The sequence below is a fragment of the Zalophus californianus genome, chromosome 12 (assembly GCF_009762305.2).
Source record: "Zalophus californianus isolate mZalCal1 chromosome 12, mZalCal1.pri.v2, whole genome shotgun sequence".
Lineage (NCBI taxonomy): Eukaryota > Metazoa > Chordata > Mammalia > Carnivora > Otariidae > Zalophus > Zalophus californianus.
The window spans coordinates 5,068,965-5,081,857 of record NC_045606.1 but is presented as its reverse complement, the minus strand read 5'-3'; the positions used below and the strand labels follow the sequence as shown (position 1 = coordinate 5,081,857).

Here is a 12,893-nt window from a genome sequence, read left to right as displayed (position 1 = left end):
AGATGGGCTATGCCAAGTGGTGAGGCCCATGGACACGGCGGGGCCAGAACTCCAGAGCAGCCCGGTCCTATTGGACCTGGCCCTGGGATGCAGATCTGGAAGCGGGCGTCCCCAGTAATCTAAAACAAAGTCTCATTGTGAAAAGGGCATTCTGAGCCTGGACGGAGAACTCCCCTCAGTGTCACACAGAATTACTGGTGGAGAGAAATCGGGAGGTTGCAGGGGATTCTTGCTTCAGCACTTGGATACAGATCTTGTTCCTGCATCTCCCTATGCCCCACCAGCCTTTCCTACTGCTGGGGGAGGCTCGGGTCCTGGAGCAGACCTGCCCTCCCTCTGGTCCCTCTGGTTGCGCTTCTTCTGCCGGTTGGCCCTGGGTCTCCCTGTCGCTGTCATGCGTCTGAAGGGGAGCAGATATTTGCTGTCCCATAAGCTTCCCCACTCCCCCAATCCAGGATCCTGCTGCCTTCCCTGCAGCCCAGCCCACATCACTTCTCACTGCTCTGTTGCTCCAGATGCTGGGGGTCCAGGCAGTAGAGAGTTGAAGAACACGGCCAGATCATATTTACTTTAATTTGATAATATTGGTGTTCCCCACATCAGATAAAAACCACTATGTATAAAAGGCCAACCTGAAAATCAAGGCAAATTATTTGCATCGGAGAAGAATTCATTCTAATAAAAGGATCTCAGAAGTCCCTTAAAAACCTGACCTTAGAGAGGCGGCAGTGACCATAGACAGGAAGGGGTGTTTTGGAGGTTCTTGCAGAGGGGTGGTCAGCAGGCTGTGGCCGGCTTTTGGATGAGGGGACTGGAGTGCTGTTCTTTTCCCGGCAGAGCAAGGATGGTGATGACGTTTCAGGAAGGGGCATGTGTTTGGGAAGAGAGATGTGGAAACAAGGTTGGTGTGAGTTTGAGGCCCCGAAATGTGTGGGGACTGTGACAACTGTGGACCCGTGCACCAGCTGTTGGGTTCCCGAGCAGAAGAGGAGAGATGTCCCGGCCTGAGGCATAGGATGCATTTGGGAAGGAGGCAGAATCTGAGGGCAGAGCACCATCCAATATAAGCGGGGTGCAGGTGGGGGTAGAGAACACTGACTGGAGGAGACCCCCTTAATGGGGGGTTCGGGGGTCCCATTGCTGTAAATAGAGCTGACATCTCCAGGGAAGAGAGTCCCGGGTGGGTACCCAGTGACATTCGAAATATAAATACCTAAAATAAGTTTTATGAGGTGTGGGCATTCTAAAACCACTGAAATTTTTAAGTATTTTTGGAATTGCATGTGATTACTAAACTATTTAAGCAAGTTAACCGTTTTCAGATAGGTAAAATTAGTTTTTCTGGCTGGCGAAAATTGTAGTTCATTTTTAGAATCTTGACTTTCAATGCCAAATAAATCCAGTCACTATAAATATGTCACAAATGGGGCAGCCCAGGCACTTGGGAGGGGAGGGCTGCCAATGAGGGGTCGTTTCCCCTCCCAAAAGCAGAAGCACGTGTTGGAAAGGTAGGTCAGCCTCGGCACCTGCTCTCACCTGCTCGCTGGAATAGCTTTTTCAGCAATGTCACTGCAGATATGGGGTTTCTTTTACGGCCAATGGGGAATTGTAAGTAGGGATGCTTGCTGTATTGTCCCAAAGATTTTTGTGACAAGCTAGAACGCCGATTAAAAATTCACAGCGTACACAACTTTGTGTTCTGAGGTGGCTTTACAGTCGAGGATGATTTGGCTTTTAGTCCTAGAAAAGAGAATGCAGATGTTTGTGGGGTTGTTGCTGTGTGACCCGTAGATGAGCGCTCAGACACAGAGACATGGAGGTGGCTGACCAGCCACCGGGCAGACCGTGAGGTTTCTTGTGCAGGCTGTGGGCAGCAGAGGACCTGCTCACCACCCAGCCCACCTGCTGGCTCACCTCAGGCTTTAGTTTAGACATGGGGGGAGTCCCAAAGGGCAGGCTTTGGTGTGAAAATATCAGAAAAGCACCACGTATGCGGGTGCCTCAGGCTCTGTGTTTCCCCCCCCCCCCCCGGCGGCCCCGCGCTTGTGTGAGCGGTCAGGTGTCTGAACACACTTCGCGGATGTTGAGGATCTAGAATGTAGCTCTGCTCTGTCTCCTTCCTGAGTATGTTTATTCTCAATTATCTGGATTTTCCTTTTAAAGGTTCCAATTTTTTTTTTTTCTTGCCTGCTGGTGGTGGAATGTTAAATAGCAAAACTGTCTATAGTTCTGGTAATTTTAAATGTCCTCTGGCTCTGGCCTCTTTGGAGTCGGAGTAATAGAGTGATGGGGGAGGTTGCCTTGGTGTCAGGCTGCCCAGGGTTGAATGTTCTTGTACAGCTCGGTCACCTGTCCTGGGGGGGGGGGGGGCATCATTTCTACGTCAACAGTGGGGAGTGTGGGGGAAGCAAGCACGTCATGGTAGAAACCATGCCTCTGACCTGAGTGCGATTGAGGATGGGTCACAGAATTAAATACAGGAGTTTAAAAGGCTGAGTGTTTTTACAAAATGCATTTACGTGCTTTTGCAATCCTTTGATACCCACACACCCGGCAATCATCACCTGTGGCTTTCAGATCCAGGTTCCCTAAAGTCAACTAAGAATGTTAAAAGAATATTGATAAAATCTGAGTGCAGAACCTTCCTGGTACTGACAGATTTGGTTTTTTCTTCCTGTTCAGTGGTCTCTCCATCGCCTAAATAAACATGTATTCATTCATTCATCTATTATTTTTAACCACTCACTTTGTGTTCCTTAAATGTTTAACTTAGGTTCCCTGAAAACCTTCATACTGTTCCTCTTGACGCTCATTATGTTCTGTAACGTTCTATTTAAGTAACATGATTACAGTTACGTACTGCAGGCATAAACAGTTTGGAAATAACACACTGGCCTCTTGGGAAGAAACTCCCCAGACTGGTGGGAGCCACAGAGATCCGGCTGACTAGCCAGCAGCCCACCAGCTGCAAGGATCAGTCTGTGCATTTTCCAGAAAGGACCGGGCTTTGGAATGAGATAGTGTGCAGAGGAAGCGAGATCATGAAGGTGAGGGTCCAGATGCTGGAGGATCTGTGCACCTGGCCAGGCTCCCAGAGTCACCTTACTGGTCGGGAGTCCACACCTCATCGGTAAAGGGCCAGATGGCAGGTCTTTCCAGCTCTGCCGGCCACGTGTGTCTGTGGGGACCCCTTAGCTCTGCGACTCTTCGGTGAAAGCAGCCTCAGACCATATGTAAACGAACGGGCATGGCTGGGCGCCAATGAAGCTTTATTTATGGACCCTGAAATTTGAATTTCATGTAACTCCACATGTCGTGAAATATCATTCCTCTTTTGCTTTTTCCCCCCAGCCAGCTTTCAAATTGTGAAAACCAGTCTTAGCTGGCTGGCCATATAAAAACATGGCAGACGGGAATGCTGACCCCTGAAATAGACCGCCCTTGCCTCCTACACCAACCATTCAAACCAAAGGAGGCCAGAGAGAATCCACGGTTCATGCCTACCGTACTTGCACTTACAGCTGGGCATCTTAATTTTAGTCTATCCTTTCTAAGTACCTGGGCTGAAGTATTACACAAAGTAGGTTGAGGTTAGTTAAGTAGATCAGATGTATAGTCAGGAGCTGTTTTTTGTTGTTGTTGGTTTTGTTTTTTGTTTTTTGTTTTTTTGTTTGTCTCCTTGGCACTTGCTTCCCCCTTGTTGGCTCACACCGTTGGTTCTCAGATGTACTCAGCATCACCCAGGATGCTTTGCAACTATTCGGGAATCAGAATCTCCTAGGGAATGATCAGAAGCCCTCGAGATGGCTCTTTTATATACCGAAGCTTGTGAAGCAGTGCCCTGACCCCCAGCGTGGACACGTGCCAGGTCCGAGGGGTCATCCCATAAGGGTTGGGATAAGAATCTCTAGAAACATAATCAAACTTAACAAAAAATCAGTAAGACTTCAGTACCGTGACTTGGGGACACACATACACACTTGCAGATTTCCGGAATCTGATGTTCTTTTGGTGCGTGTGTGTGTGTGTGTGTGTGTGTGTGTGTGTGTGTGTGTGTTCAAGTTGAACAATAAAAGGTGTTTGAGGCACATAGAACATAATAGCAAATTGCCATCAAATCAATATTGAGGAAAAGACCTGCACGTCTCCCCAGTCTCCACCTGTAAATTTCGTTTCCCTACCTTCCCCTTTCCTTCTTTTCTCCAGAGATATTCTCCTCTTAAACTCCAGTCTCATGCTAGGATCTCTGACAGTGGTTACTAAATTTATATCAGGATATCAGGGTGTTATTTCTCCTGTGAATATTTGTTTGTATTATCTCTGTTTAACGAAAAGCACTGTCTCTCTTTAAAGTGAGTCAAGTGTCGGTGAGCCAGATGTTTGGGTCGGCTGCCAAAACGCGCTCTGCGTCCCCGGGGCCCTCTCTTCCCCAGGAGACTCGGGAGAACAGTGCCTGGCACACAGTAGGCACATAATAAACCTGTGGATGAATGAGCGTATTGAGGAAATTCAGGCCTCTAACCAAGAATTCGTGTCTTTGGAGGAAATCTTGTTTTGAAGTTTTTCTTGAACGGAACTGGTGCTATTCACCACATCACAGCCAGAGCGGGCTCCAAGTTTTGCGGTGTTTGAGCGGCATAAAGGAACCTTTCTAGAGTAAATGTTTTCTCTTTCCCTCTTCTTCAAGGGGTGCATTTTATTTTGCTCTGACTGAGCCGCGTGTGCTGGGACGGGTGTCCAGAGTCGGCCTCTGTCCACAGGTTATCCTTGGCAAAAAGCATTTCTAAGACAACATAGGTGCCTTAAAACCCAAGTCCATTTCAGAGGGCGTATAAGTAGACTTCAGATGGAAATGTGCATGTTGGAGACATTTCGGTTCCTCTCTTTTTTCCTAATTTGCTGACTTAATCATGGGGCAGAGTGGGGCGAGAAGCCACACACACACACACACACACACACACACAGCACTTAGAACCGGCTCCTGTCCTGGGTGAGTATGACCGTCAGCTGGCTTCAGATTTTCTCTGGTGCCCGTTCCCGCCACATCTCCAGTCAGGGTAGCAGAGCATACCTTGTTTCTCAACCAAAGATTCTTTGATCTGGAGGAGTGGCATAACCGTGAACATCACGGTTTCTACCTAAAACTCTAAACAAATGAAGCGTCTATCACGAAGCTCTGAAATACTCATTCCCTTCCCTGACTCTGGCTTTCACAAAATCAAGGGTTATCACGATGAGCCAGAGTCACGATTGGATTTGCTTTGACTTTCAGCGAAGTCTTGTCTGTCCCCCTGGAGGAGACCAGGAAGGGGAGGAGCTGCTGAGCTCTGGGTTAGCAAGGGGTTTATGTACATTCAGAGGGACCGTCTCCTACAAGGAGGGAGAGGTTAGTAGGGTAGGTGCTGCTCTCTTCCACGGGCTCTGCGACACTCATTCTGAGCAGAGTACCTATTGCATGTTATTTGTCCCCCACCCCCACCCCCACCCCCCGGAGGGAGGAGAGAAAAGCTTCCTTCTTGCAGATGGGTGGGATTCCTCACAGCACATGCTCCCAGAGCGGTGGCCGTGGACACCTGCCTGCCCTGTGGGGAGGGAGGGCGAGAAAGCTGGCCAGGCCATCGTCCAGGGATTGGCATTGTTAGGATGGGGATATAAGAGTGGTCTCAAATTGTATTTACTAAAAAATCAAATTTAAGTGAATGAGATACATTTTTATGCCGCAGGTTCTCTGTCAAACTTTGCCCCCTGTATGGTCAATGGGAGAATTGGGGCAGATGAAAAGCCGGAGAGTTTCTCTGGAAACCTTTTGGGTTTATCACAAGCCCTCCTGGGAATTTTGACCACTGTACAATTTCGCATGCTTTTTGCCCATAATCTCATTACTTCAGCTCCATAATAAATCACAGGTTAAAAGTAAGCGGCAAAGGAGTCTGGACGTTGACATGTGAGTTAACAGAGAAGATAGAGATGGGGCGGCTCACTTTGCACATTTGCCTAAGACACTCCTCCCGAGACAGCTAAACTCTGTATCTGAATAAAAATGTTAATCTCTTGGGTCAGGGGTCCTGAAATCTCTTCTTTTCTTTTGGGTGTTACCAACTTGATGTACAGATAAATGCATTTGGTTCATTTTGCTTCAAGCTTTGGGGATGTCATTATTACTATTATTATTATTATTATTATTATTATTATTATTATTATTTTAGTAGCAATGTAAAGCAGCTACCTTCGCACAGAGTGTCCTCATTTCTTTGTGCATCTGCGTGGTACTTCCCCGGGGGACTGCATGGGACTTTATTTAGACAGCCTCCTCAGGACGGGTGTGGAGTTGTTCTGCTGTCACTGTGATGAGCAGGTCCCTGAAGAGCTGCCTTGTGCCTCGGACCCCTCCGTCCCTGTGGTTTGATCCTGTGGTTTGGAGAATCTGGGGAAACTCTAGTCCGGACCCAGATCGCATGCCATGGCAGGCAGGCTGGCACCGACCTGGACGGGAGTCCCAGCCCCACTCCTTACTAGGAACGTTGCCTTTTGATGGTTACTTAGTCTAGAAAGATGGGGGTGGTTGCACCTCCCTCGTGCGCTGTCTGGAGAATGAATGAGACGCAGTGTTCAGGTGCCCCCGGTAGAGCTTCCCCGGAGTCCGCATTCCTCAAATGCTGGCTGTCGCCTTCCCTGGTTTGCAGTGGGGGACAGGGCTCCTTGTGTCGAACTGCTTTGTGTGGGGAATCATTACGAAATGCCTGGCCGTCGCCTGGATGACATTAGGGTTGTGTCACCATCGGCAATCTTGTCCTACCAAACTGGTCTAGCTGGTTCTCTCTCTGTCTCCCTCTCTCCTCTCCATCTGGAAGGCCTTGAACTGCAAGGAGGTGGAACCAGAACTACCCCTTAGCTGGCAGCCACACCCAGGGCTCCCTTCACCCTCAAAAGGACTAGCATTTCAATGGAAAGCACCAGGCGTGGACCCACACCTCAGCCCTCCTGAATCCCTACACCCCCAAATAGTCGGGGAACGTTCAAGTCTTGGCTCCATGACAGATTTGAGATCCTATTTAGGATGGCCAGCTGGGCGGGTCCCATGGGGCCAGGGCTCCACTGTCTGTGCCCATCTGCAGCAGAGGAGCCAAGCTGAGATTTGGGGGGGCACCTTGGAGATCCACTCCGCCCCCTTCCTTTTGTGGCCCGGATGGTAAACTGACTTCATGACGTGGCACAGCATCCAGCCGGATCACAGCCAAGGGTTAAAAGGCCCAGGTGGGGAAGGTGCCGGGCAGCGAAGGGGGTGGACCCAACTGAGCTCTCAGGTAACCCCCCAGGGCTCCACCCTCCACAGCTTCTAGAGGGTGCGTGGACACATCACGTGGTCTCCATCCTCCCTGGGCGGCCTTGGTGGAGCACAGGCCCTTGTCAGCTCCACCCCCGTCTCCCGGAATGCAGCCTCCGGCCTTTCTCCTCTCCTTCATGCTGCTGCCGAAAATAATCTTTGAAACGTACCCATCTGACTTTTATCCGCCTGCTTAAGAAGCCAGTCCCTTTGCTGTCTAGTTCCATGACGGTGCTGCCCATACGTCTCCCAGAGCCCCAGGGCGGGGGCACTTTCCTTATCCCCTTCCCAGAGGGAGGGACAGCTTCTCCGTCCATCTGGTATCCCCGGACTTGGCACTTGGCAGGATGTCCTGTTAACGTGTTAACACAAGTATGTCAGAAGGTACTTTTATCGCTTAAATTATTTCGCTTCTTTGTTTTCCGACTTGTGTGTGACGGTGAGTAGGAAGAGAGTGCAGGTCCCCCTGCCCTGTTGGTGCGCAGGTCCGGGACTGGACGGCCTGCCACGCCTTCTCCTGGTCCAGACAGTGGAGCCCAGCCCAGCCCTTTGGGACGGAGCCTTTCCTCCATTGCCCTAAACACACTCCTCAAGTCCAGGAGTCCTTTCCCACATCCCTCGCTCCCGATGTCCCTCAGCCCTGATTTCACTGAGTCTGTCCTCCACCACGACTCTGATAACTTTCTCTTCCTGGAACCTCCTCTCTGGCCTCCTTGGACCAGGACCTAGTCATGCATCCATTTAATAGATACTTATTGTGGACATATTATCCACCAATGTTTTATGCCCAGGAATATACACATTGTGTTCCAGAGGCAGATAATCCATCCTTAAAACATGTTATTTCAGGAATGATAAGCGAGCAGAAAGGGCTGGTGTTTGGGGTGAACTGTCAGGGAAGCTTCTTGGAGGAGATTTCATTATACACAGACCTCAATGAGGAGAAGGGTGGGCTATGCCAGGTTGTGGGGCAGCATGTTACAGATGCCCTGGAGTGGGGCTGAGCTTGGCACACGTGTGGGGTGTGGTTGGAGTCTCCAAGCTTGGGGAGGGTGGTAGGAGGGGAGGCGGGAGAGCCGGCCTGTGGAAGTGGGTGTGAAGCTTTTCTAGTTTATGGGATGCCCTCAGAAAGTGCTGAGCCAAGGCAGGCCGTGATCTAAACCCACCCTCCGCACACCTTCAGGGAAGTCCTGGCTAACCGCAAACACCACCTGGTTAAGGCCCTGCCCGGAGCCCTCCATGGGTTTCCTGTCGCGACGGGGACGCCATCCAGGCTTCTGTACCTGGTCCCCATGCTCCCCCTACCACTGTCCCACCACACACTCTCAGCGTCCAGCCAAGTAACCCACCCCACTCTCAATGTGGAGCTCGGGCTCTCGGACATTCCCTGCCCACCACCCTCTCCTGAGGTTGAATGAACTGATATTCTTATCTTGAGCTCCAAGGGTGTTATGGGTGAATCTTTATCACATCACTAGCCTGTTGCCTGGTAGGTGTCTGTCTCTCTTCCACGAGCAGGGGACTTGCCCCAGGTAGGGACCTGATGTGGGGATATCCAGCCTCCATCCCAAAGACTGACCCACACACGATAAACGGTAAATGTCCTTTGAATAAATGAGTGGATAAAAAGCATGCGGTCTTCCTCCCTTTGAATTTTCAATGCAAACTTTAGGTATTATATGGTTCTATAAATCAGATAAACAGGAGCCGTTTCATAATTTGCTTCTAAAAAATAAAAATAAAAATACCGTATGCTTTTAACTGCTCAAGAATAATACTCTTTTAAATATAACGTGCCCTCTTAATTTATTGAGGGTCGTAAACTGAAACCGCCTCCATTAAGAGCAGTGACAAGTATTATTTCTAATTACAAAGACATACATTTCAAAAAGAGCTATCTTATTTCCAGGAAAAGTAATTTCAAAATCAGCAAATAAGTACATTATATTACAGGTAAATAAATAATGCATTTCCTTTGTTATGAGGAATACACAATGTCCTGAGAGCTTCGCTTTAAAGTTCCTTCGCAAAACATTCCTCCTTGATTATTGATACCTAATTGACGATCTTTTCTTATAGGAAGAGAGAGGGGGAGATTTAATCAAATCTGAGTGAATTTTTAGTTCTTTTCTTAGTGTATCTGTTTTTCCTTAGACCAAATTATTTTGCTAAACATTAAAATGGCTCACGCTTCTTTGCTTTCATATTTTGTGTGATTGATGGCAAATATTTAACAATCTTCTTAGAAAATGATTTTAAATGAATGTTTTATCTATACATTTTATAGATATGTGTACATTTTATAGATCTATCTATGGTAATCCCAGAATAAATTAACATGTTCTCCAACAAAAGCACTTTCAACTGAAATACTAAGCTTATAAGCTTTCCTTGCTTATAGAGAATAAACCTTTGTATATTGCTTGAACGTATTCTGGATATACCAAATTAATTCCCTATTTTATAAAACACTGGAGGTGCTTTATACAGTCCAGTGCATGCACCTGCTGTGTTCTAGCCCTCTGCTTCCTTTAGATATGCCATGTTTGGGGGCGCCTCTGTGTCTCAGTCGGTGGAGCGTCCGATTCTTGGTTTCGGCTCAGGTCTTGATCTCAGGGTCGTGAGATCGAGCCTGCATCAGGTTCTGCGCTGGGCATGGAGCCCGCTTGGGATTCTCTCTCCCCCTCCCCTGTGCCCCTACCCCCCCAAAAAAATAAATCAGTAAAAATAAAATTTAAAAAAATTGATATGCCATGTTTTATCCTCAGTCAAGCCAACCCAGAAGATAGCTGCATATTTGAGTGCACTGTTTGGGCTTTGACTGGAACTGAGCCTTGCTTAGTGCCATACTGTTGGTTTTATTGATGGGATAAGCCCCTGTTGGGAAACTGTTACTATGTTTTGTGTGTGGTTCAGCATGCTGTTAGGGACATAATTTAAATTTACTATTTAACACTGTATCCTCACCAGCAAGTCCTGCAGAAAAGTGGTCCTTTGGGGCATTGACTTCTTTTACTTTGGGCCGTGGGAACTTTGTATCTGGCTATGCTTCTTGTCTTTACTGTGTCCAATAGCGAGCTCAGAGCTTTGGCTTGTTTTTGTAGGAGGTGAAGTTACACGGCGTCGCGCGCTCAGTTTACCCTTATTGTGGTTCTGTTCTTCATTACTTCTTTTTTTTTTAAGATTTTATTTGTTTATTTGAGAGAGAGAATGAGAGAGAGAGAGAGAGCATGAGAGTGGGGAGGGTCAGAGGGAGAAGCAGACTCCCTGCCGAGCAGGGAGCCCGAGGCGGGACTCGATCCCGGGACTCCAGGACCATGACCTGAGCCGAAGGCAGTCGCTTAACCAACTGAGCCACCCAGGCGCCCTTCTTCATTACTTCTTAAAATCTTGTCTGTGTTATATACATTATAACGAGTGAATAAGTAACACCAGTAGAGGACATGTTAACTGGGCTGTGGTTTTGTCTGTAAAAATCCCGTATCTATGAGAAGCAGGACTTTTTCACCGTAAACAATAACTTAGGGAAACAGGATATTGGCCAGGAAATATCTTTGAGGTCAACAATGCAGTGAAGTAATAAAACTCATGAGAACACCTGGCATCGCTTTACCAGTTGGCGACCTTTGTCAGGTCTTAGGGGTTCTGTGAGCTTTCATTTCCTCGCGAGTACTTGGGAACGATGGTCCTGGCCCTCATGGGATCGCGGGGAGTGAAGAACACAGTCGAAACAACCTGCATGTGGAAAGAGGGGACATGAAGGGTCTGACCGGCGATGTTGCAAGTGAGTACAGATCTCAAGTGATGCTGGTGCTAGTGGACCCGATTCCACAGGAGCCTCACTTCCAAGTAAAAACCCAGAGCCATGTTGGTGTGTTCACTGCCTTTCGATCACGTTCTAAAATGGGGTACTGGCTGCCAGTCATCGTGTGCGCTGAAAGGCCCACAGTGTGCTTCTTGGAGGCACAAAAGCTGGCTTGTGGTAGAGCAAGGTAGCTTACAAAAGATCCCGAGGAAAGTGTGGCTGGAGGGGGGCTCCTGCAGGGAGTGTCACGGCCAGACCTTCTGTGCTCCAGCCTCAGTTCACTCCAGTGGATAGAGATAAAGAATGCTAATTTGTTCTCCGTCATATAAAGTACCCAGGGCGATACTAAGTGGGCGCCAATTAACATGGGTGGAGTTTGCAGGCGCAGCCTGGGAAAGCTCCGTCCCGGGGCTTGGGCTGCCTGCAGGGACAACTGCCACCACGGGGCCACCTGACAGCCCAGGTCTGGGCTGAGCTGCACAGCTTTCCCGAGCATCTGTCAGCACTGCCTTTAACTGTGGGCGTGTCAGAGCAAGGAGTAAAAATAGCCAGCAGACCTTTGGTGGAGAGATGGCCACATGCCAGCCCCCCCGGGCCAGGCCACCGGTTGTCTCCATAGGGCTGTGTCTGCACAAGGGGGGCTTCCCATGCTGCGCAGGAGCTCGGGGGCAGGGCGGGGGCTGGGCGGGAAGCAGGACTGGTGACCTTGGCTGCGTGAGGTAGCCTGCGGGGCTGGACTTGTTCCTGTGTCCCTAGAGGGATGGTTCCGCCCACCTCTGTGGGTGATTCTCAGAATTTCACGAGATAACATGTACCGAGGGCCAGGCTCATGGCAGGCAGGATTCACTGTGTACCCCCCCAGTCCTCCCCACCCTGGGACCTGTGGACCTTTTGTCCTAGCCTGGAGGAAGAATCTCTCAGCAGGGGGATTTTTCCCTAGTCAGGCCACAGGACATTCCTAGTACATGCTCAGTCTTCCTGATTGTTCTCTTCCATGGGTGAGCCCTGGCCTGGCTGAACTTCTGGCCACGTGACTCCAGCCTCTCAGAAGCGAAGGTCTCCCTGGGGGGGCAACACTCCCGTGAGGAAGAAAGGCAGCTAGTTCACCCGCAAATAAATGAGGCCCTGGATGATGCTAGTTGTTTTTCTTTAGTGTGGTTATATATTTATAAAGATAATCAAGAGGAGATACAGGAAAGGCACAGTATGGGTGTTTGACTCTCTCTACCAGAGAATAATGTGTAAAAGTCCATGTGAATTGGCAGAACGTTGACTACGTGCTCAGCAGAATCCCAGGTGACCTTACAGGTGTTCCGCAGTTAGTCCTCACACCAGAGGTACAAAGTGGCTAGGAGCATCCCTCTTGTAATTACCTGGTACATTTTAAACACTTATTTTTAGGGGCACCTGGGTAGCTCAGTTGGTTAAGCATCCAACTCTTGATTTCTGCTCAGGTCATGATCTCAGGGTCATAAGATCGAGCCCCACGTTGGGCTCCGTGCTGGGCATGGAGCCTGCTTTTCTCGCTCGCTCCCTCTCCCTCTGCCCGTCCCCCCCAATAAAAACAAAACGTGAAAAATAACACTTATTTTTAGGCACAGGAGTCGGCCTCTTATAAACAGCAGGATCAGAAATAGTATACAATATTCAGATTGATTCAGGCTTCACGTGGAGGCCGTGCTTTAGTTTCTTAGGAGCCGTTTTAAGAAATACATGTTTGCCCAACAGCTTGAACTATTCACAAATTACTTTTTAAAAAGTGCA

The 12,893-nt window shown here is 48.8% G+C and overlaps 1 protein-coding gene across 6 annotated transcripts in view; it reads left to right on the top strand.

Moving 5' to 3' along the window:
* Positions 1–12,893, top strand: part of COBL (cordon-bleu WH2 repeat protein) — a 277,937-nt gene that overhangs the window by 35,586 nt on the left and 229,458 nt on the right. The window contains exon 1 of one of the 6 annotated variants that reach the window (XM_027573900.2): positions 10,998–11,108. The exons of the other annotated variants lie outside the window; for them this stretch is intronic. The gene's annotated coding sequence lies outside the window, so the exon portion shown is untranslated. Of the gene's footprint in view, positions 1–10,997; positions 11,109–12,893 lie in introns of those variants that run through there. 6 annotated transcript variants of the gene reach the window in all.